This window comes from Hirundo rustica, chromosome 4 (genome assembly GCF_015227805.2).
Source record: "Hirundo rustica isolate bHirRus1 chromosome 4, bHirRus1.pri.v3, whole genome shotgun sequence".
Taxonomy (NCBI): domain Eukaryota; kingdom Metazoa; phylum Chordata; class Aves; order Passeriformes; family Hirundinidae; genus Hirundo; species Hirundo rustica.
In genome coordinates, this window is record NC_053453.1 from 20,053,343 (window position 1) to 20,079,449 (window position 26,107).

The 26,107-nt window shown below is 40.9% G+C and overlaps 1 protein-coding gene and 1 long non-coding RNA gene across 10 annotated transcripts in view; one reads left to right on the top strand and one right to left on the bottom strand.

Annotated features, from left to right (window-relative positions):
* The window catches only part of PLXNB2 (plexin B2), a 255,615-nt gene that overhangs the window by 83,203 nt on the left and 146,305 nt on the right, over positions 1-26,107 (bottom strand). The gene's annotated exons all lie outside the window — the stretch shown is intronic.
* Positions 6,444-9,074, top strand: LOC120751613 (uncharacterized). Of its 2 annotated transcripts, XR_005700473.1 has the most exons (4): positions 6,444-6,535; positions 6,793-6,962; positions 7,300-7,402; positions 8,423-9,074. It is a non-coding gene; the product is annotated as an uncharacterized LOC120751613 (long non-coding RNA). The 2 variants fall into 2 exon arrangements; XR_005700474.1 differs by lacking the exon at positions 7,300-7,402.

The following is a 26,107-nucleotide window of genomic DNA, read 5'->3' on the forward strand; positions in this document are numbered from 1 at the left end:
ACTTCTCCATTGCTAAATGATATGTGATAATTCTTGTCATCAAATTTCAAATATTATCCCTTACAGTTATCTGCAATGAAATAAAAAACCAGCTTGACACACTACTGCAGTGTTGTTTCATACCAGTTCTATCATTCTATTATCTATTGCACAAGGATCAACTTCAGAATTGAGATTAATTTGTTCCTGCTTTTCTCACAAGCTAATTATTTTCAGATTATTATAATCTCTGCTCTCAGTCAAATAAACCCCCATAAATAGCTCTATTTACAAATTATGCCTCAAATGAATGGAAAATAATTAATTATACCTTAATTTCTGTACTCAGTTCACCTCCATGTTTCTGTATTTCGGTGGATTGAAAACCCCCATTTTGTCCATTGGTGGCACTCAGGACACAAAGGCTGCATCTGCAATACTCCTGCCTTTGAACCAGAAGAACGAAGAGTCTTGCTGGTCCATGCCAGAGCCAGAATTTAAGAAAAAGCACATTTATGTCTAAACCAGTCTCTTAGAGGAGTAATTAATTCTCTGTATAAAAATCGGTAATGTTTCCTCTCTACTATTTTCTACCTTGTTTACTTATAAAATTTTTGACTTAAATTATTCAGAGCTACATGCACTCTCCATTAATAATGCCTTATCTTTGTTTGTTTATTTGTTTGTTTTTGTTATTTACTCCCTGCCACTCCAGTCTCATGCCAACACCCATCAGACTACCTCAGATCTCTATGCAAGGTAACAGTTCATCATTCTTTGTACTTACTAGTTTCACTTTCCATCCTCTCTCCAAGCGAATAGCAAACAAAAATTAAATACATTTTGAAGAGATTCAGAATTAAACTCTCATTCACATATCAAAGAGCAGGCTTAAGAAAATTTCAAAAGCAAATAGAAGGAAGTGAGATGAACTACAACCAAAGGCCACTATTTTAACTTAATTGGGAAGAAGCAGCTGGAAGAATCCTTATATGACCAGCTGGTGTGATAAGAATGACAGCGCTGCTATTAACACAGATGCTCTACTGAATTAGATTCTCTGGGAATGTATCAAGAATCAGTCTCCTGCTGTGAAAAACTTCCATTTTAAAAGAACAAGTTGCAGAAACACAAGAGAAAAGGTGTAAGAAGCATAGGCTGGAGCATCCATGATGTTCTGCAAAGGAAGTGTATTTCCAATAGCTTAATTACACACACAGGCCTGGGTGGCTTACTCTAAGTCATGCCTTGGTCCTGAGAACTGCCATACACCCTCCACCCTCAATTTGCACTTAGTTTTAAGCCCTTAGCAGACTTAGGATAAAAGAAGACCAATAGAGTATTTGCCCACATATATATATTTTTTTTCCTCTCCCAAAGCCTTGTCTCCACCTGGCCTCTTGTCCCCCCTACTGCTTCCCACAAGAAAGAAGTAATGTGCAGGAAACACAGGGCTCCCAGGAGAACACTTCATAAAGGGGAACTGCCATAAAGTGACACCAGTTGGGAATCATACAACTACCAGGGTTCTTCCTCACAGAAATCCATTTTAAAGTTAGTACCCATAACTTTGTATCTTTCTACTCATGCAAGACCAGTAACCTTAAATAACACCCAATTCTTCAAAAGGCATGCAGAAAAAAAGGAGCATCTGTAATCTACAAGCACAAAGTGAGCTTCAAATTGACTTCTTATTTTTATAAACAACCCTAAGAATTAGCACTAGCACTATTCGGATATGGACTTGGCAGTGCAAAATCATCTGCTGTGCCTGGACACAGGAACCTTCAACTTTTCAGCCATTCCCCATCACTTTAGCCTTTGATATATCTTTAACTTTATGCTGTAATTTCTTACATTTGTTTCAGCTGAAGTGAAAGAATACCAAATTTTGCCTGAAACTGGAATAAGTGGAGAACTAAAACAAGTGTTATTCCCAAAAAAACAATGGACAAGAAAATCTTCAATGAAGGAATAATCTCACCATTATATCTTCTGTGGTGTTTTTGGAGAGTATTTCTTTATTAATCATATATTCACTGAATTAAACTCTGCTATGTCCTCTCATCCAGAAAAATTTTTTTACTTGAAATTCTGGTCTAGAGACAAGCACTTCTGCCAAGCAAGGCAGGTACTGATATGCTTTAACAGTAAGAGATGCAGAAAACTGTGGTTCTCCCAGCAAACTTTCCCCTGTTCAGAGGGACTCCAAAAGATGCAAAAGACACTTAAATTGGGAAAAAAAATTGGAAAAAATGACCCCAAAATTGCAACATAAAAATGTTAAAATTCAAAGAATGCACTCCAACAATATAGTTATTTGGGGAAAGATGAATGAAAAATCTCTCTCATTTTGAGTAACTTTTTAGCTTTTATTAAGTGTGCCAGAGGTTGAAAATAATTCAGCTTTCAGTTTTGGGCTCAAAGGAAGTCAAACCAGAAACTGGAAAATGTATGAGAAGCAGGGGATGAGCAGATTTTCAGTCTGGATTTCAAAGCTTGTACTTCTGCAAGAACTGTAGGTAAAAGTAAACTCTTCCCCAGTTACAACTTTTCTACTACTTCCTAAAACAAATGAGCGATGGAGCTCACTGGTTCGGAGAGTGAATCACCTGAAACAACACTGCAGGATTCAAACGCATTTCCCAAGAGCATGGCAACATACTAGAAAGGTTTTGGACAGAGAGGAACAACTTTGTTGTTATACTATGCCACACATCCAAAACTGGTAGAACCAGTGAGAATAGTGATCGCTGTGATGCTGTCCATCCCTGTAGTAGTGACATTTTGTTCTTAGCAGATGGGACCTGCAGGCCAGAAAACTGCGGGAGATCATGCTGTGGGGGAATGAGAAACCAATATCCACTTCATTAGATGTTGTGATAGCCCCTACTGCTCTAAAGGAGTAATTTTCCTTCTCTTTCACTTCTCAAAACACAATTTTCTAAAATGTATATATCATCTTCATACGGAACAAAAAATTCCATCGGGTCAAAATGCCTGTAAACTGGTAACATATGGTCAAATGCTTTAATACTCTTTCTATTCCTGGTGTGGAAGACAAAAGTTTTGCTTGTTTCCATTAGACAAATTTTAAAATGTTTTATTTTCTTCTTATTTTTTTAGTAATTTTCAATAATATAAGGGGGTTTTTTGTTGTTGTTGTTTTGTTTTTGGTTTTTTTTTTAATATGTGTAATAGTCATATTGACATGGATCTTCTGTTACAAGGACTAGTTGAAAGTTATGGATTTGCCAAGGAAATAACAAATGTTACACCCTCAGTCCCTGTGCATTCTGTTGGTGTTTTCCTACAGTTCCTGGGAAAATAAATGGAAGACACATGGAAACACAAATTCGGGTTACTGAAAACTGGGGCTTCTTATATAAAGAATAAGCTGTGGTGCCCTCCAAATCACTCTGTCACTCCATTCCTCGGCTAAACAGGATCAGAAAAATATGATGAAAGGATCAGGGGTTGAGATAAGGACAGGGAGATATCACTCATCAATTACTGTCACAGGTAAAACAGCTGCAACTTAGGGAAATTATTTTAATTTGTTGCCAATTAAAATCAGAGTAGGATAATGAGAACTGAAACTAAACTTTAAAAAACCTTTTCCCCACACCCTCCCTTTTTCCGGGGCTCAGCTTTACCCCCAGGTTCTCTACTTTCTCACTGTAAGCAGTGCAGAGAGGTGGGAAATGGGAGTTGCAGTCAGTTCATCACATCTCTGCCACTCCCTCTGTGTCACGCTCTTCCCCTGCTCCAGCATGTGTTCTGTTCCATGTGAGACAGTCCTTTGTGGTCTTCTGATTCTTTCCCATGGGCTGAAGTTCTTAATGAACATTTCCAGAGTGGGTCTCTTCCACAAGGTGCAGTCCTTCAGGAACAGACTGCCCCACTGCAGGTCCCCCACAGGGTCAGAAATCCTGCCAGCGAACCTGCTCCAGTGTGGCTCCACTCTCCACAAGCCACAGGTCCTGCTGCAGTATGAGCTTCCCACAGGGTCACATTCTCCTTTGCTGTTGGGTGCTCCAGGAGCTGCAGGTGGATCTCTGCTTCCTCCTGGTCCTCCATGGGCTGCAGGGTCACAGCTGCCTCACCATGGGCTGCACCACGGGCTGCAGGGGAATCTCAGCCCTGGTGCCTAGAGCACCTCCTCCCTCCCCTTCTTCCTTCTATGACCTCAGTGTCTAAGGAGCTGTCTTACATTTTTTTACTCCTCTCTCCTGGCTTCTGTTGCACAGTAGTTTTTTCCCCTTCTTAAATCTGTTATCCCAGGGTGCCCATCGCTGCTGAGGCCCTTGGCCCTGACCAGTGCAGGTCTGTCTTGGAGCTGGCTGGCTTGGTTCTCTTGGACATGGGGGAAGCTTCAGGCAGCTTCTCACAGAAAACACCCTTGTGGTCCCCATTACCAAACCCTTGCTATGCAAACCCAATATACCTATACCATGGTTTCATCAGTCAAGGATGAGTTGTACTTTGGTCCAAAGAGGAGTAAATCTACATCTTGTGCCTACATCATCAGCAGAGGCCAGCAGTGTCTGGGAGAGAAGAGTATGCACTGCATGCTTCCCCTGGGAAAGGGACACAAGCAAGAAGATGTTTCCATCACTCTGGAGACTCTCATCTTTCAGAAGATCTGAGATAGCAGCATCAAAAAGAATTCAGATAACTCACTGCCTGAGATAACCTATTAACCCAAGTGGACACCGTGGCATCCCACAGCCTGGTTAGCTGGAAGCTCAAGGGCAAAGGGATGTATTTGAAAGGGTGAGGAAACGTTGCATTTAGGGACTTTTTAAGGACTTTTTTTGACTTTGGCTTACATCCTTATCAACCTTCATGTAAGTTAAAAAGATGACGTTTGGGAAACTGTACCACCAATCATTTACCAAAGATCACCAAATCTTTCTCACATCTCACAGGCTTCAGAGGGGTAGGGAGGGGATTAAACAGGGTACCTCATCCAGTATCCCTGGCAACTACAGTAAAAGAGTATTGCTGCATAACACCAAGCCAAAGAGAGATGTTTCCTTGTCCCAGCTAAGAAAAGGTTTCTCTGGGCACTGCAATTGAACTAATGGCCGAGGAACACAACAGCCTTTTACAGTAGTCTATATCCATCAGCATCCCAGCATACCCATGACAAGGACTCTCACGAACTTGGTGCAAAATGGGCAGGATTGTGTCAAAAGTTTAAGAGAGGCAAACAGCTAGAAAATTCAGAGTTCATATTAATAATTATGTTAATAGCTTCAAGCTAAATTAATAACACTATTAGTAGTCTGAATCAAAACCTTTCATCCGTGCACACCTGAACTTTAAAGTATTTAATATTCTGATCCAGATCAAAATTCAGAGCAAGAGGGAGCCATGTGAGCCTTAATTTTTCAACTAGGAATCACTCAAGAGAGCATTAACAACAGGTAATGAGACTCAGAAAATGCATACTTTAAAAATTTTGCTATTGCACTCCAGAACTTTCAATAATGTCCTGTTTCTGCAACATCAGCAGGTAAACAAAAAAGAAGAGTAGCACTTGCAGATTTATATGCATTCTTCGAAGCAGAGAGCCTAATGAATTCTCTGGTTCATTTCAGTCAGACCATAGATTCTGCCATAGTCCAAGGAGAGGTTTTTTGCTTGGTCTTAGGAATCAAAAAAATATTTTTTTTTCAAGATTTTACAGTGCCAAGCAGCTTTAAAAAAAATTCAATAAAAACAGCTGCTGTGGAGAGACCTCATTCGACAGCATTCACTACCAGCAATTTCAGATTATAAACTACTCTGAGACAAGGTTAGCTTATGCCAGAAAGGTCTTTACAAATCCTATTTTTTACTATAAAAACAAGTGTTCATCTTATCATCCCAAATCAGAGGGTTGCACATTCACATTCCAGCTCCACTAATGCAGGCAGGAGCACATACAGAGAAGAGAGACACTGCAGAAGCAGGCCTACATTCATGCCTTCCTGGACCACTCCTCCCATTCAGTTTGGGCCTCTACATTCATCCCTCCATCTTTTCTCCATTCTCTCAGTAGCAATGAAGCACTCATTTTAACGAGGCCTCACTTTCTCAAGTGTTACAAAGATGTAGTTGATCTGCAAAAAAAGCAGCTGAGTGATGCGTTTAATAGCAAGCAGCTGACTTGTCAGGAATCTGAACCCACAGAATCTCCTCTTTGACCTGCTTTGTGGTTTTGTTGAAGCCATGAGATCTCCCAACAAACAAAAATTAAGATTTTATTTTTATCTACAATCTCATTGAGCACTAATGCCAGTGATGCCCTATGGACTAACACCACACCTGAATCAGTCTGCAGACAGCACAGGGCCAAAGGCCACTCCAGACACTCCCAAAGTCACTTAGACTTTTATGCTTACCTGATCCCACAAATGGCCAAATCTAATTTGGCTGCAAGTGCAAACACCTGCTGCAGCGGCCTGAGCTTCAAGGGGGGATGAATTCCTGCAGCAATCGCTCTACAAGGTGGCCACAGGAGCCCAGCAGAAAGCAGGGATGTCTCATGCATACTCCCCAGCTCCATGTAAGCCCTAGAATATTTTACTCCTTCTGCAAGCCAGGAAAAAAATACTCTTCTCTTTCAGCTGGTAAACCTGCAGAAAATGAGACACTGGAGCATGGGAAGGAAAGCCCAGGGAGTTAGGATAGCGCTGATTTGCTGGCTTTCCTTGTACTAATAAGGGTATTACAGCACAAGGAAAAAAATGCATTTATACTGATAGTAAAAGGAGACTCTGTGTCACCAGCTCCATGCTACAACAATGAATTGCTTGTTTTCAGTGCTATAAGGTCATCTTCAAGGACTGACTTCGGACTTCCCCTGGAAGAAGCCAGAATGGAGGCGGATTTTCTTCCAGCGTGGGGGAATCTGAGCATGACCATGTGGAAACAAACACAAAGTATTCTGGCTCCTTCCTTGCCAGAAGCAGTTCTTCCTTCTAATTAACCTTGTAAGTAACCATTTATCTCATGCACAAAAAAATATTTAAGTCAAAAGGACACTTCCAGCAAGAGTGAATTCAAACTGGGAGTTCACAGGGAGGCAGTCGGTCTCGCCGTCCTCCTCGAAGCAGAAGCACTGAACCACGCTCCGATGTCCAGCGCAGCCTTTGCAGCAGCACCAGCCCCCTGTGTCAGCAGCTTGAGCCTAGCCAGAGGAGAGCTGCAAAGAGCCAAGGATTTCCTTGCTAAGATACAGCTGTACAGAACAGCACACAGACATTTAAAGCTATGCAGAATTTTGGCACGAGGCTGAGCCAACGTTTTTGTCTTCCTGTTATATTACAGTGTTATAGGGCTTCTCAAGAAGATGATTAGAAGAATCATGTATAAACAACAATGATAACACCATGAAAGGGATGAAATGAAACGGATCCTATAAATCAGTGGGGTAAATCAATTTTAACCCATGAATTAATGAAATGCAAATATAGGGAGTAATTAATTAAGCCCCATGCAAAAAAAAAATCCTTTCCTGCCAATTCTACCTCTCACTTGGTAGTGTGTCTGCGGTCTGATTCCCTGTCTCATCACCACGCTGTCTTCTTATTCTTCTGTTTCTCTTTATTTTGTTTTTGTATTTAACAGATTCCTGCATTCTTAATTTTCATGTATTTATCTGTCTGTGCCAGTGATTTATCCAGGACTACTGAGACATGGGACAAAAGCTCTGTGAAAATGGGAAGCTATTGACCACATTCAATAGAGTACTACAATATACATTGTACTCAGGCAGCTGATAATGCAAGCCACAAAGAGAAAGGGGTAGATGGGGAAAACTCTTGAAACTGAAAGTTTATTGATTGTCAGGAGTCAAGAAACACATAGATGAGGAAAAGAGAATTTTCCTGGCTTCTGCTACTGGAGATAAATCACAGGTGTTTATCTGGTTTCTCTTTCTTGAAATTTTTTAAAACTTTCATTCGGACCATTTCTATCCTTATGTTGGTGTTGCTCATTTTGATCACTCTGAGATTAAAGTGAGGTTGTTTTTTTCCTCTCTGTCCTTCAAATTAATGTTCATGGCAGCTTTTAAAAGGCTCTTTTATTTTTCTCGCCTTACACATCTTTTCTCACCTTCTTACAGCTCCTCCTCCCCCCATCTTTTTTTTTTTTTTTTCCCCTTAGGCACAGCCTCTAAGTTTTCCTCTCTTACAGTTGCTGCTACAACAGCCTAAATACTCTTGTGTAAAGTCTCAGATGACAAACTAGGAGGTAGAAAAAAAAAAGGGGGGGGGGGGGCGGGAAATAAAGGAACAGGAACCTCAGGTGATTTTCAGATCTCAATGGTGATCTCGGACATATTCGCTGCCTTAGTGACTTCCTATCTCTTTTCAAACCTCATCTGGAAACACCTCTTTTGTTTCATGACTGCTTTTTCCTTCTCTTTTGTTTCCTACTGCTTTCTCAGAAGCAGGAAAAACACAGCGAGACACGCTTAACTTGGTGATACCAGCTGATGCTGCCCATACTCAGTGTTCACTCCATTGGGGAGCAGGAGGGAACAAAAGTGCAGAAGAGGCGGTGCTGGATGAACTGGAGTCCTGTCTCAGGGAGCCATGAAGAGGCAATGGCACCTGATTGCAGATGGAGTCACCCAGCAGAAACAACAAACTGGGGGGAGCTGCTTCTGCTCATAGACAGATAACCTGCAGCTGAGAATGGAGCTGGGAGAAGATGGGGAGACTCATGACAACAGGGCAGAAAGAGCTTGGAGAAGCAGAGGCAGAGCAAGAAAGGGCACATGGTAAATAATATGGTGAAGCTTTTAAGGTGAGATGAGCCAAATAGAATCCACAAGAAAGGTGCCTGCAAGAAATTGAACATGCTAAAATAAACACCATACACAGTATAAAGAGTTAAGGACAAATATAGAACAGGCTTTGTGTTCCAAGTCACATTTGATTGTACTTATTCATTTATCTATTGTGGCTTTTGGCCGCTACAAGTGAAAAAAAGGTAATTGCAACATTTTCACTTGTGTTTAGCTTTTCCTGGTGTTTTGTTGTTGTTGTCTTGTTTTGTTTATGTTTTAATAAACACACGAGGCTCATTTAAATGAATGGAGTGTCCCTGGCTCTAACAATACCATGCTGACTTGTGCTGATCCAATCTGCCTGGACAAACACTGTGTGCAGTTCTATGTTTCTATCCATTGCATTTCACTCCAAACTTATATAGCTAGTTAACCAGTAATTTGCACGAACCTGACAGCATCACCTACCTGTGCCTATCTACTTAGAGGCCTGTCAGCAAAAATCCCCTTTTCATGATGCTAAACACAGTCATAAAATGTGTTTTCCTTGTTTCAGAAGTGTCCAACACAGAAACACTTATTTCAAAAAAGGAGCATGATACAGTGCATGATTAAAATGTACTGCTGCCTATTTCACACCAGTCTCTGCCTAACCCCTCCAAAACAGAGGTCCTTAATTTAAAATTACAAGTCCTCAGCCATGCTGAACACAACACTACAGTCCCCACAGAACGGCTCTAACACACGTGCAACAGACACGAATAAAATCAGTCAGTTGTCACAGGTGGTCTCAAAACCCACTCCAGCTGAACTTGCCAACTGGGCCAGGACCTGTCATGGTCTGTGTTGAGGGCTCTAGGAGGATCTAGGTGATGCATAAACTTACTGAGAATCATAGCATGGCTTGAGATGGAAGAGACTTTCAAAGATCATCTAGTCCAGCTTCCCTGCTCTGCACAGGGACACCTTGCAATAGACCAGGCTGCTGAAAACCCCTTCCAACCTGGCCTTGAACATTTCCACAGATGGGACATCCATGACTTCTCTGGGCAACCTATTCCTATTTCTCACCAGCCCCTTCGTGAAGAATTTAATTCTCATGTCTTATCTAAATCTATCCTATTTCAGTTTAAAACCATTGCCCCTTATCCTGTCACTAGAGGTCCTGGTAAAAAGCCACTCCGTTTTTCTTATGAGTCCCCACTAAGCACTGAACAAGCCTTCCCATTCCTAAGAGTGCAATTTTTACTTGGAAAAGCTGCTGCCCAGTAAGTGCACATACATGTATGATCCTTTCTGCTCCAAAAATATCATAGCTTTAAGTCTCACAATTTTCTGTATAATTACTGGTCCCAGATTTACAATTTTCTCTCGTTTCCTCAAAGGCTTTCGAGAACCACAAGTCATGCTTCTAAAGATCAGAGGATGCAATTTGAGATGCATGGAAGTAAATAGTAACAGACAACCAGACCGGCCCTTCCATTCCTACCATTATCAACCCACTGGTTGGAGGATTTATTTATCTGCTTGCTGATTGCATGATCAAACCATTCTCAAATAGTATTTTAACCTAAAACAACTGCAAGATACAGAAAAGTATCTTTAAAAAGAAAAAAGAAAGAAAAAAATCCTCCTGTTTGTGCTATACATAGAACATCTGGCTTCAGTTTCCTCACACTCAGAGCTGACTCTTCCTAAGAACTGGTAACTCTAAACCCGTTGCCTTTGACTGAGGAGCTGGGCTAACCATACTCAAACAAAGGGGCAGCAATTTCCAAACTTCTGTTAGCACAGTGCATCTTCAAGCTATTGTTTAAATAGGTGCTGCCAAGGCATCCCTGTGGAAAAAACACATGACAAAAGACGTAAACCCACGAGTAAAGCCATGCAAACTCTCGTTACTTTCTTAGCAGAGGAGCTGCAAGACAAGTTGGGCACAGCATTTGCTTCACACAAAGTCCTGCTTATGGTGATCCCACTTCCAGACCCCCGTTGTATTTTGATGTTTGAATAAATGCAAAAGTATGCCTCATGAAACAGCCAATGCTAACAAGTGGAAAAGAGGTCTCCAGCAAAACTGCTGCAGAGCACAGTGGAATTCTCATTGTAACAAGATGAGTTTCTTCTGTGTGTTTGTTGTAGGATGCAGAGGTCACTGCAAGACTGCTCAGCAGCTGGTGGGAACATTTCTCTTCTCACTGCTAAGTTAATTTGGATACATGAGTTAGCAGAGCCAATAAGGGCCAGCTACACTATACTAGGGGAATAGAGAGCAGTGTAAATCCTACTCCTTGCATGACCAGTTTTGTCCCACAAGACTAATTATCAGGCAGCCTCCAAAGACTTCTCTTGGGCAGCTTTCATCATGCGTCTTCTGAGCTCTTAGGCTAACTGTTTCTTTTACAGCACCCAGTGATATGCTTAAAAGGTCTAAGCCAAGTATATTTTACAATGTTTGCTTTATACATTAGATACTTTGGTGTGTGTGTGTATATATATATATATATATATATATATATTTGAATTTACAGTAGCTGCTCCGTGCATTTAGAAATTTTGTACAGTAGATAAACTCTAAACTCAAACACAGCCTACACCTTCTCTTGGAGAATATATACCTAGGAAAGTCTCCAAACACAATCACCATATATAAACACTTTCAAGTGTTTAAAAACAAATAAGCTGAAAATTTATAGGATTATATTAAAACATAAAGTTTATTGTGCTCATGTGTAAGCATAATAGGAAATGTGCCTGAGAGCATGATGTTATTGAAACCTGCATGAACCTGTTAATGAACCTGCATTCCTGCCCAAACAACTGAAGGACAGTCAGAATTCTGGTACTTAATGTAATGTCCTAAGCCAATTATTTTAATAGTTTTATTTCCAAGGAACCAGAATTCATAGCTCAGTTGTTCCAGGAGCACTTCCAAATTTATGTATGGTGCATCAGGAAAGAACAAACTATTATTGCAGTGGCTGAAAACTGCAAGTTTTTGTTCAGGTTGCGTATTTTACAAGAGAAGTCCATCTATAGGCTCAAGTAAAAAGGAAAAATTTTATGGGCCAATTTATACTGTAAAATATTCTCCCTAATCCTTGTAAAAATATACTTAATGATAATCCCTCTGCCTGAAAGCATTTTTGCAGACAACTTAGAACATTTCTATCACATTTTATTAGCTTTAAGCTGATCTAATTTACCTGGCTTTCATCAGATTTATTAGGATCTGTCTAGATATCAGATTTTTATAGTTGATCTGGTCTTATATAAACGGCTCAAACTGGTATATTTTAATTTCCCAAGTGGACATCTGTCTTCATCTATGTCTTGTAAAGTGCTAAGTACCTTCCTGGCCCTTAATTAATTAGGAGCAATGACCTATGCATCAGGTAGTAATAGCATCCAATTAATGTAAATGCATGACGTAAAGTATTATCAGTCACATCACAGCAGAGAGGTATTTGCCCGTTTGTGCTGCATGCCCTGGACAGGCTGTACCAGCAACCTGTAGCCACCACAGAGTGCTAGCACAAGATTAAATTCCTCTCAGTTCAGGCTTTTCAGTGTGAATTTCTAAAGACACTCCGAAGCTAATACTCTGTGCATTTATGAGTGCCATTGGATACATTTTATCTCCAAGCTTTAAACATGCCTTCCATGGAGCTCATAGCTGTAGGATAACCATGGAGGCCCCCTGAAAGCCAGGTTCTGTGAGGACCTGCGAGGCTAGAACCAGGAGGCTCTGGAAACTTCCCATTTCATCCTTCCCCTTAAAAAAAAAAAAAAAAAAAAAAAAAAAAAAAGCTGGAAACCTGTCTGAGAGGAGAGAAATCAGAAATCCCTTTTCAACAGTTCTTGCTGCACGTTTTACAGAGCCTGCGGTGTCACACCAGAGGAAGCTTCCCTCCAAGACATAAATGACTTGTATATGCTACTGTGTGCTTTGCAGATGATTTTTTAATACAATCTACCATCAAATAACTATGCAACATATCCCACAGGAAACAACAGAAGTTGCACATGAGCATCTGAACACAAGATTTCTCACTAGCTTTCTGCAGTACTTGGATGATGACATAAAGAAAAGCCAGTAGGAAACTCATCCCCTACTATTCTCCATTTGTTTGATGGGCAGGCATGAATTGTAACTGGCAGAGAGATTAAGAAATTAGTTACTAAAGTACTGAAATGTAAGGATATCTGAGATTATGAGAATAATTCTTCAAGCATCTCTGAAATATGTGTTTGTTCGCTCTGAGAAGTCAAGTAATAGCAACTCACTAAGAGCTACAGTCTCCAGGCAGAGTACTAGAGTACAGTGATTTTATTCCTTTGCAGAGGATGTGAGACACATGGGTGAAAAATGTTACATAAAATGAGAACTCATCTCACGGCAAGATCCAAAAAACCAAAACAAGCACCCAGAGAACTCCAGTACATTGCTAAAATCAGCTGCAGTATTGCACTTTCCTTAAAGTTTTGGGTAAATATCTTCAGGCAGAGAGATCACAAGCATTTCAGTCAGAAATGTGTCTTTCCACTTAGCTTTCAAACTGGAGTGTCTGTAAAGGACAACCACTCCCCTTTGGCTGGTCCCTTACAGCAGCTAGGAGAAGGTCTGAAGTCCACCACCACCTCCAGCTCTCCTACCTTACAGAGAGGAAGATGGAGCCAGGACTCTGCCTCTTGTTCTTGTCTCCATCACCACAAGGGTTTACCACAGTGGCCTCTTGGCATCAGGTCTAACCATACAAGGCCATTATAAAGGGCATGCAAGAGCACTGCTTCCATGCTTTTAGTGAGAGCTATGGCTGTGCAGTAGGGAAAATTAGACCACATTGCTCAGCATATGGCCAACCAGCCTACCCTTCCTGCTAACTTGATGTTTGAAAGCACCCTCTGTCAACAAAATGACAAGAAATTCTTATACAATTTCACCCACTGATTTTATGAAAGCACCGATTTACCACCCCTAGGAAAAAAAAAAATCCCTAACTTTTTTTTTGCCTCAAAATTCATAGATTTGCACTGCTTTTCCTACGGTGCGATGTGCAGCAGTCTGTAAAAGTATAATTAGATGAGCATGCTCGCTGAAGTTTCAGCTTTACCTATACTTATTCAACTCATCTGGTTTTTAAATAAGATTTTGAAATAAGGCACTTAAATACTTTAAAGTGAATACTTAACATTTAGATTTGTTTAGACTGAATATAAATATTTATTTAGACATAGTTAAACTTATGTCAAACGAGTATTCAGCTAAATTGATATAATCATTCAGTAATGTTAAACCAACTTGGGAATTCAGACAAGCCTTTGAAAACTAAAACCATTAAAAGTGCACAAAGATTTGCAGAAAAGAACAAAATAAGAACATGGTAAGTGCAAGCAATTTACTTTTTAGCTCTCTAGAGAAACTGTCCCAACAGTGGGACATCCCATAGCCCAGTACAACCAGTCAAAGGCAGAGCTGCAGGGAAACTGTCTACAGAGTTGAATGGGGATAAGAATTGCCTGTGTTGGGTGCATCAGTTACTTCTTTGAAATAATTGACCCCTGATGCTAAAGATAGTAACACTGGTGGGATTCAAATACTCCAGACATTTATGAAGTCCCTCTCACTTTCTGGCAAAGAATTTATGCTGTCCCTACTTGCACTGTACAGTGCCTTCAGCAATAGAGGCAGTGGTTTAATATTAAGGGACTGTAAGTATTCAAACTGAGGAGGTTGGAACTCAAAGAGCAAAGGAGGGTCACTGTGCTCATCCTCACTAGTATGTACAGCATGCTCACTGCCAAGGGAAGAGCTAGGGGAGGGGCACAGGTCCCTACATCCCTACACAAAAGAAAAAAAAAAATAAACCATCAAGACAGCTACACCACTGATTTCAGAGTTCACTGCTCCTTCTGAATACACCTGGAAAAAGTAGATCATTCTCCATTAGATAGTTAAACAAACATCTATCCCCTCAGAAATACCTGCTCAGCAAGACTAGTGTTTGCTTTTTTGACAAAGTTCCTCAACCTGTAATGTCTTTCTCATTTCCTTCCTGTCTGGGACCACTGACAAAGCAGTCTATCACACTTAGTGCTAGACAGCTGATTTCACTGTACCAAGCACCTGAAACACCAAGGTCTCAATCCAGCATCTGCAGCCCTGGTCCCTTTTGCAGAGCAAGCACAGTTCACAGAGCTTGAGGAAACGCAGTAGGCATCTTATGAATGACACAAATGGTAATGTTTCATTAAAGTTTTTATTAGCCTCTAAGCAGAAGTGTGAGAGGAAAAAAAACCCTTTTTCTTGAAAGAGCCAACCATCTTTGTCTAGATGGATCAATGATCCTTTACCCCTTCCATCACTGCACCAATATGGGGTGGCCGTAAACCTGTTGTAGATGCATGTGGAGAAACTTAATTTCTAGTACAAGTCAGGACTCTCTAGTGCACTGTGGATCCTATAAGAACATTCATAATAAATTCATAAAATTCCCACAGTGATCTAGGTAGCTTGACAGGGATCAGCACTTTTATTAATAATGCTTTATTTCAACTTACTGGAACTGCTATTTGATTTATGTAGTCCTTTGCAAGCTTCAGAGTGATTTGCACAAAATCACTGTGTTCTGTGCTGAATGAGTTGGGTGACATAATACCTATTGTCCTGGCATCACCAACCCTATCCAACACATCTTTTGACATACAACCTTGTCCAATTAAATAAACAGAGCAATTTAGATAGGCAGAAGGCAATTATTAGGGTTGGATGCTGGCCAGCTAACTGAAGCAGGAGTACCATTTGTTAAAAAAAAGCTTTATGTCGTTTAGCAAATTTAATGACTGGAAGCTTTCAGGAAGAGTTTTGGACTGTACTACATCCAGCTTTGAAACAACCAAATGTATGGTGTTCCCTTCATACCACAGCAGGTGACATTTGTGAAGTCTTGTGCAAGACTGCTTCTTTCAAAAACACGCCTGGAAAAAAACAGCTTTCTAACATGCTCCTTTCTATCTCTAATTGTCCATATCTTAGCTGGACCCTATTTATTTGAACAACAAATAGGTAATTAAGGAATCAGGACTGTGCTACTTTCACAGCTTCTTTTTTATACTGGGGAATTGTCAAATGCCACTTCTTATGGAAGGATTTCAGCTGTTTTTCACTATCTCTAAGTTATTTGTCAGGGCTTCTAGCTTTTTGAGACAGAGTAAAAAGAAAGAGGGCAGTGAATAATAGCATGATAACATAGAAATAAGTCACTTCTTAATTGGTGCATGACCACTACTAGCAAAATGATATTCCTGTGTGGTAAAGCCTTGATGACAGAGCCCAGTGAACAGCAGAGGGAAGAAAAAGTCTTTGCTCTTCCGTGCAATGCTGGGTACTAACAGACATTTCTTTTTGTGCATTTTAACTAACCTTTTTTCTATATAGACACGAGACCTATCACATGGCCATTTCCCACTGAGGTTCTCAAGCAAGCCTGTGCCAGTGCTTCCCTATCCCGGCCACCCAAAGAACTTCACTGCGAAAAAACCCCTGACCTCTTCCAGAGAGAACAGGATGCAACAAGAATGAATGAAATGTTTGTAAGGCCCCCATCCTATCTGAGCACCCTTTCAAATCCCAGCCACCAGTTGGCCCTACACTGGGCTTTTTGTTCATGGCATGTCTGAAAGGGTCTGAGTATTAGCTTAGCCTACTCTGGTAAGTCATTCTTCAAAAGCCTTTTTAAGCCTGCCTAATTGCATTGAAACCTTTATACTAAACCTGCCAGTGCTAAAAATCTCTTCTAAATCTTTTTATCTTGGACAGGATGCCAGCTTTATGAAATCATTGAATGGTCTGGGTTGGAAGGAAGCTTCAAAGACCACCTAGTCCATCCCTCCTGCTTTGGGTAGAGATATCATCCAATAGACCATGCTGCTCCAAGCCTCATTCAACAAGGCCCAGAACGTTTCCAGGGATGGAGGATCCACAGCTCCTCTGGGCACCCTGTTCCAGTCTCTCCACTCTCAGAAAAATATTTATTTTTCATATATCCAATCTAAACCTACCTTCTTTCACTTTAAAAGAGTTTTCCCTTCTCCTGTCACTACAGGCCATGATAAAATGTCTTTCTCTGTTTTTCTTATGACCCCCCTTTATATACTGGAAGGCTGCTATAAGGCGGCCCTGGAGCTTTCTCTCCTTTAGGCTGAACAGTCCCAACTTTATCAGCCTGTCTTTCCAGCAGAGGTGTTCCAGTTCTCTGACCATTTCTGTGGCCCTCCTCTGGACCTATTCTAATAGTCCACAACTTTCTGTACTGGAGGCCCCAGATCTGCACACAGAGCTCCAGGTAAGCTGCATTTTGAATGCTGTTTCCTTGTTTCCAATAACCTCCCTGACCCACAGCGCAGATGCTCCACCTTTCTCACCCCTGGCCATTCAAAAAACCACACAGTGACCCTATGTTTTCAGGGTTCCAGTTGCCTCCTAGGGCTTAACTCTCCCTGCCCCCTCTAATGACCTTTTTCCTTGTACACTGAGCACAAATATGTAGGATTTTTCATTTTTGTACCCCACGCTGTGGAAAAAAAAGGCAAAGAAAAGCTGGAAGCTGTTGCAGCCCTGGCTTCAGCTCTGTGCTGAAGGGTGCTGGCCTTCACTCTGTCCCTGGGCTATGCACCTTCAGAAAACCACTATTTTTATCTTGTGGTAGGGCCCAAGGGCCAAAGTGGGACCCGGAACACAGACAGACCCATCCCAAGGTCAATATGTGGGCAAACGCAGCTTGCTCATGACTGACTAGCAAATGCCACGTCCCTTGTCCCTTTTGAAACACCCCTCAGCACAAACCTTCCCCAAACACAGACCCCGCTTACATGCCATTTAATAACATTAAATTATTAATTTATTTCAATTTATAATAACATTATAAATGAACAGCCACAAGCAAGTATCCAGTTCTACTCCTGAAATTATTTTGGTGAAGTTCTTTTTCCTCTACTCAGCAATGATCTGGACTAGTTAAAGGGCAGCTAGCTTCCTGTTTGAAGGAATGGCCCTTCCACATCCATTGGCACACCTCAGTGTCAACGGGATTTAAGCCATCCAGGCACCATTAAGATTTGAGATTCCATGCAATTAAACATTGATACAAGAGGAAAATTATCCTTTTAGCAGATTACTAACAGCACAGTGGCTGCTGTTGTCCACATGGGATCTTGAAAATTGCTCTTGCCTGCATGGAGCTCAGCATTATATACTACTGCAGAAATGGAGCAGTATTAGGAAACAATTATTGGTAAGTACGAAACTGTGGCACCATAAAGGCCCCATGCGTAAGACCAATCTAAGGAGAAAGAAATTTAAAAAACTACCAGCTTTCATTTTTCCTTTTTTTCTTTTTTATTTTCTTTTTTGCACAGCTGGAAATTAATTCCCTGCTGTTTCATATTTCCTATACTGATTAAAAGTGTTGCCTACTGCATCATTCTCTTCAAGGCCTGGATTTTCTAGGTGAAAGCATCATTAGAAACAACAGGGCTGAGGTAGTGAAACAGGGCTGAATTGAAGAATTCTTATACAATACAACCAGTAAAATATATTTTTCCCAGTAACATTTTATGCATGGCAGAAATTCCTTTTCCACATCAAAGTCAAGACACATTCAAATAATGACTAAGTGCAAGAACCTCAAGGATAAGACATTTACATTTTAAGGAACAAACGGACTTGCAACAGGCAATACCGCGTATTATTCTTGGTTGACACCAAAATATGCTTTTCTGGGAAAGGTTCTGAAGATCTTTTTGACCTCCTTTCTCTGCCCTGACAGAATCAAGTATTGCACATGCCAAGAGAGTTATACATATCAGCACTGGAAAGGAATCAGAAGCTTCTCTGAACAAAACATCACTTTCTCATCTATGAGAGTATCCATAGTTTCACCATTATCCTAAGAACTGTGTTTTAGACATGAAAGGAGCCTTCTGGTTTTTTACTAGCTTTTTTTCTGCTTAGTAGAGGTAAGCAGTAAATAACTGTGCCATTAGCTTGCACAAAAATGTAAGCAATCCAATTTTAGTGAGAATGGCAAAGGAAGATAAGTACACTGGGTTCAATTAATGCTGATGCTAGAAGTTGTAGTAGGAAGTCAGCATTTCTTAAAACTTTGTTCATACAAACATTCTGTGAGCTCCCAGTTGTTTTATCCTGTTTACGTTAAATATTCTGGCAGAGTGGTGACCCACATAACCTCCACATTTTCCTCTTAGTGCTACAGTTAAAGATAGGGCTCAGGTACAAGATTTTTTTTACTTATAGCATCCCTGTCAACTGCATTTGGTGTTCAGAGATTGCTTATAACCACCTCATCCCCCCCAAAAACTTTTTTTTTTACATTAAGTTTAAAAAAAGTCTTATCTTGATAAAATCTTGGGAATGTGACTCTTCCAAAATGCACAAATATGCTTTGCAGTCCTTTTTTTTTTTTTTTTTTTTTTTTTTTAATATTACATTTAAATAGACAAACAGGAAATTAAAATAACCCTTGAACTTCCTCTTTAGTCAGTCTTAAAGATTGCTGGACTCTGTCAGCATTTACAGGAATGTTCCAACACCTCGTGATCTGCTGAAGTTCTACTCTCTATAAATGGATTAAAATATATGGCATCACTTAAAATATTATTTATTCTTTCAGAGTTTTTTAATTAATTTCCCTTAGAAAGAATTTAGCCAATTTAATGTTAACAGTTACATGATGAAAAAAACCATTCTTAACCCCATAATAACAAAAAATTAAAGTAGCACACCTAAGATGTCTTTGTCATTACCAGAGTGCCATTCACATAGCTTCTGATTATGCATAACATCAGTTTTCTCTTTTGTTTCCCTCCAAAGTCCCCAAAAATCTGGATTTCACAGAAGATGATTTACTTTCACCTTGTCAGCACTCAGCAGCTTTGCTCTTTTTCTCAAGCTCAAGCCTGTCTGGGGAGCACAGACTAAACATTATTATACTTATCTCCAGTAGAAACACAATCCAGATTTCAAGCGCTTGAACACAGCAGAGGGGATCTCTGCACTTACATGCCAGGGCCACCTACATTCAAAAAGAAACACATGCCCTTGGCTAGTGGGAGCGGAGCACAGGAGCATGTGGATAATGCTGGGGTGTTTGCACAGCAGCTCTGTAGTGGGAACATTTGTTTCAGGAATTGGGAAATTTCGATTCAGGCTGTTAAAAGCATCTGCACCTACCTCTGATGCTTTGCTACCAGATGCCTTAGCCTGAAGTAGAGCTCTTTGATTCAGAGCTGCAGAAGAAACACTCCTATATTTATAGGAACAGACTGAAGGAAACTTGACTTGTAGGGCACTGAGTCTCATGGGTGATCTGGGCTCCTGGGACAGGGCCACATTGTGCACTTTTCCCAGCGATGAACAGAAAATGCGTAATCCATTTTCAGGGTCCATATGAGCTCCCCTCAGTTTAACATGGGTATGGGTACTGATCTCTATGCATCCACAAATGGGACTGGAAAACCCCTAGGAAGGAAGGTTTTAGATACATTTTTCTCCTAATCATTCCTTGCCAACTGCTTTGGAAATCCCTGCTCCACATCCTGCTTATACATGAATTTTTGCTCTCAGGGGTTTAGTGCTCCCCAAGCAAGAACTTGAAGTGTAGGCATCTTATTCAAGGCTGCTGATCACCCCTGAAATAATCACTGGCATTACAAGGCCACATCCTTCTGGTGGTCTCGTCTTATGTCAGCTGGGATGATATAGTACTCAAAAAAAAAAAAAAAGTAAACCCACCAAAGAAGACCTCTAGGTATTGGGATGTGGTGTACTTCTTAGTTCAGTAATACAAAACATAATTCCAATGTCACACACTCTCAGAATACAACCTACAGCCCCTAATTCTTGTCTTGGAAGGCAATAAGTTAATCCAGTTATTTCCTACTGCTGGAGAGAAGCCATTCTCTCCTAACCACTGCCATGAAACACTCATCTATAAAATAATTCTTCCTTAAATGCTTGTTTCTTTCCTGAGAAAGGATTTGGAAACACCAGGGATATGAGCTCTCTCCTCTTTCAAACTCTGCACTAAGATCTTTATGACGTGTTTATCAAAACAACCATCTTTTATCAAGATAAAAACTTTGCCTTTGCAATGGCTTCCACGTTAGTCCTGACTGAAACTGTGGAGAGCTAAGACCTAAGAGCCTACTATGAGAATTAGGTAGAACAAAAAAAGAAGGTTTTACAACCCGCTAAGGGAAATCTCAGCAGTAGGCTATGAAAATGCTGGATGTTAGTGCCCTACATCAGCAAACAATATCCAGAGCTCCTCAATTTACATAGGAAACATTTTTAATAGGCACTGTACAAGCAGCTCTCAGACACTGACTCCTTCCCTCTCACTCCTGAGTAAGTCTGCAAGTCCACAGATCATCAGAGCTCTCACAGGGATACAGCAGCAAATCCTGGCGCCTGCAGTGTGCATTTTTCAGAGTGTTGCCATGGTGATCTCCAGCACGCTTATCCCCTGAGAGCTCAGCTCAAAATTCAGAGGGAACCAAAGCAGGACAAAGAAATGATACCCAAGCAAAAGCAACAGGGATGTTATGTGTAATTAGCACATGAACATCCATTCATAGGGAAGATTTCAGAAAAAGAGTTCTTCTTAGAACTGAGTGGTCTTCTTTAGGAAAGAAGTGCAGTTTTCATAGCCCCAATTCTAAACCAATAACCACGAAATAAACCCAAGAATTTCTAACCCTGTCTCTGTGTATGGACCACTGTTCGGCATAGGGTAAATCCTCAACCTTGGTACTGCAAAAATCCAGATTCTTACAGTCAGGAGAGAGGTAAAGGGATAATTAAGCAGATAAAAAGAGACAGATGACTTTAATAATGTAGCACTGTAGACCAGCAACAGTTCACTACATAACCAGAATGCAATATTTGTGGTGGTGCAGAACTGTTTTATTAGATTTTTGTAAGAAGTTTATGTTATGGTTCGTTTCACTGTATCCCCAATTCTGTATCCCTTTTGTGTTGTCTGTATAATAAGGTGTTTTGTGTCAATCATCCCATACCTCACATGACATGTAACATCCCTTCTGCCCCAAACCCCCTCTCTGGGGCAGCTTGCCTATCACTCCCGGGGTCCCTCCCAGATTGTGAAATCTCCGGCAGAGGGCTTCATGTGATAGGCAGCCTGGGGGAAATTCCTTTGGCTCTGGATTCTAGTGGTCTGAAGCTTGGGGGTGGGCACACCTTGTTACCCCCTGAAACCCCTGATTTGTGGTCTTTTTTGTATCTTCCCTGGGACCCTCCCCCGCTTATAGGGGGTGGGAGGGAGGAGCAAACTCTCTCAGCCGCTGGGTTCTCCACCTAGAATCTCTCAGCCGCTGGGTTCTCCACCTAGAATCTCTCAGCCGCTGGGTTCTCCACCTAGAATCTCTCAGCCGCTGGGTTCTCAGCCTGGAAGCCCCGAGCCGCTCGCCTCGGAGCTTGGAGATCTCTGCTAATAAACATCCTTTAACCTGCTAAGCTGAGAGCCAGCCTTTTCTCTTCTGCTGCTGTTGACTGTCACCTTTGGGTCCAGCTGCCAAGCCGAGAAGCCAAAACGAACTGGAAACTTTGTGTCTGTGTTGACCCGAGCTGGCTGGGGGTCAGCTCCCACCCGGAGCGGGGACACAACCGGACATAAATATTTACTTTTTAGAACATTATATTTCCCTATTTTATGAAAAGAGTTAATACAATTCTTAAGTATTGGAGCAATTTTTTTTTTTTTTTTGCCAATTACTTTACATTATCTGTCAGTCCTTATATTACAGTTCTAGTCTCTTACTGCACTGTCAGCAAAAGGAAACTACATTTGTGCAAACATGAAAGCAACACTCATGTCAAGTAATGTATGATCTTGATATATAGCTGAGAAACCTGTTGGATGGTCTTTCACTCCTATCTTACAAAAGTCCAATGTTACAGGGACCATACACATAAAAATAAATCGTCGAGAAGAGACACCAAAATTAAAAGTCTGGGCCATGTCAGATATGTCACAGTCCAGAAAAAATACTAAATGAGAATCAATCAGTGTTCTGCCATTAAGGCAGCATGTTTCAGTCAGAGCTTATTATCAGATTTCACCAGGCCTTTTGTGCCTAAATGAGTTTGGAGATTAGTTAATCCCACATAGTTTGCTGCTCAGCCACTTGTGTATGGCAGTTTCTTTCCCCAAAATCATATTCTTTTTGTTCTTATGTGGGTTTCTTACTTCTGTTACAACCGACTTTGTTTGTCCTTTCCACGTCATCATCTATTAGATCATGGAATACTTAAACACATTATGAAAAGCTGCCTCCTCCTGAATAAGCATGTTGGTTTTCAGATCTGCTTTACTTTCCACAAGACCTTTCTGGGTTGGTACAGCACTAATCACTTCAGAGCTTTGCTCCATCCCCTCTCACAAAATCTGGTGTGCAGTCTGTTGCTTATGACCATGGGCAGCACTCGACCTGCTGCTTTTGTACTAATGCCTGATGCTCATCACTGTGGAAGGTGACCTGGTGACAGGATGCTCCTGGGCCTTTGGTTTCTTCAGCATATTCAGGTTCTCACAATCCCATTGATAATGGGCACAGAAAGGGTTGTGCAGCACAAACTACCCAAGTATCCATTTGCATGATGCACATATGCTTACTCAATATATGTTTCTCTCCTCTCTTGTATACCTCAAGTCCCTAATTTTTCTTTGCTATCCATGCATTGAGTGAATTCTCTGTGCTTTCCCAGGCTATAACCTCCCTGGTTTTCAAATAAGTACAGGTCCAACAACTGTTGACTGGAGGAAGGGCTGAGGGGAAGACCCAGCTACAATCTTTGGTATTTATCATTTTATCTTTAGCTACTCTTCCAAAGAGTGCTGACACAGAGCTTGAGCAGCTTGCCTGTATTTTAAGCTTTCTTCATCCCTTCTAACAGTGGATCAAGCATTTATTTCCAGCATACATTGGTATTTCTGCTCAATTTCAAGGAAACAACTTGAACTTTAACAAGATCCCTACAAAATCACTGGCTGCAGTAGACATAACACTATGGCTCTTACCTTGATCCCTTCAGGGAAGAGGTTTTATTTACCACGAATAGAGATGAAGACTGACAAGCAGACTTCAAATTAAAGCAAAAGCTAGAAAATCTTGGATTACTTGTGGAAGCAGCATTTAACAGCTTAACATACTCTATTTAGATATGATACTGTGCATTGTACCCCATAATGAAAGCAAACTTGTCATGAACAAAATCATCAAGATAATTCACTGACAGACAAGAATTTAAATAAAATTTGCTCTTTTGAGATCACTTTGTACTAATTTCCATCTCTTAGAGGCTTATACCTTTTCCAGGGCTGATGAAGGGAATTCCAGCCACTTGAGGAAACAGAGTTGTATGCTGTAATGTGCACACGCTCAGGGAATTTACTAAAAATGCTCACTTTACTTACTGTAACAGCATGCACTCTACCACCCACTATTTGTATGACAATATTTTACAAGGTTACTGCAAATCTTTAAAGCATGGGGACAAATTAAGCATACAGGAGCTGTCAAATATCTACCTTGCCCAAGAATGTTAGATGTATTAGATTAATGCCAAAGATGATAAATGCAGTTCAACTTCAGTAAAGGAGTTGGCAGAGCAAGACAAAAAGCATCACTGCAGAGATGCTTGCTTCAAAATCATGTGTTGCAAAACATTGGATGTGCCCCCTTCTTCCCCTCCACTTGCCCTTCCTCTCCCCTGCTAATCAGCTCTTGGAGTCACAAGCCAGGCTCCTGGCAGCTGCTTAACAGATGCATAAGGAAGAGCATACCATGCCAAACACCTCAAAAACCTTCTTTTTTCTCTACTCTCCTGCAAGGTCAGTTTCAGTTTATCTAGGGAATATGAAAGTAAGCAGCTTGCCCCTCTCTCCACCAGTTGTCCTGCCATTCATTTCAAAGAAAAATCTCGGGTGAATGTTATACTTTGACTAACATCTGAGTAGAACAGTGATAACTAGCTCATCGCTAGAGAGAATCTATGTGACCTCCAAGCACAGTAGTGCCTTACTCTGAAAGGTAAATCTCTGCTTTGGGCTGGTAGTGGCATGCAAAGGGTGGTGAGAAGACACTCATGGAGTTGTTCTAGCAGGAACAACCCATTTTTCAGCTTCTGGCCAGTTTAGTTTTCAGCTCTTGCTTAGGCTTGAGTTTTGGTTGCAGCCATACTCACAGTGCTGCAGGTACCAGGCTTAGGTACCAGGCTGGACTGCTACCTAAGTGGGAGTGTGTATATATACATCCTGACACAATTTAAGTAGAAATTGCAGTAGGTTTACTGCAACTGAAGAGAAAAAATTCTCCCTGTCACCTTTTCAAAGACAACAGACAGACTTGCTGGGAGAAAATGTCCTCTCTGTTCATTCTTCTTTCATGAGAATAAACACCTGCTTTTGTATAAGATTACTATTTTCAGGGTACCACATTTATTTACAATAATGTTAGCACATTCAATTTTTCTCAAGCTGTGCAAAATAGATATATTTGGAACATTTTCCTTTATACGTTTTTTGTTTCTTTGTTTGTTTGTTTCCGTTCCCCACCGACATCATTTGTTCCTTTCCTTCTGGTCCTATATATACTTCAAAGACATATTTTCAAAGAACAATTTCTCTCATCATAGCTTGTCCCCGAGCTGTAAAAGTCTTGCTCATATATACCTCCCTCAGGAGAGATAACTTCTTTGCATAATGATCCTTTAGGCAAAATCTGTAATCATGCAAACAGGTAGAACGTTTCCGTGTGGGGCAGCTCAAGCAGGACGTGTACATATCCGACAAAGCAAAGTCAGGGTAGCACCACAAATATTTATACCCCAGATAAAATCTATATCCTGCAGATTGGACCACTATAAACAAATGCTATCCAATATATCTTTCAAGGCAATCAGCTGAAGAATTCATGTATGGATGGATGGCCCGATTCACGCAAGGTGTGACAAGCCTGGCAATGCAATGAATCAGCTCAATTAACCACATTTCTTTTCTAGAACCACCCCAGCCTTAGAACAGGATCTTCTTGGCTTTGCAGCCAAGAAGAGCTTTCTACAGTTATTCAGTTTCTGTATTTTTCTCATGATGCACCGGCAACCAATGCCACTGCAGAAGCGGGACCAAACTTTCCCAGAGTCTTCTGTAAAGAATAATATAACTCATGTTTTCTAAAAATGTCCACTGTAAGAAGTACAGGAGGACTTGAGGAGTCTGCTCTCCACCCCTGACATTTGCT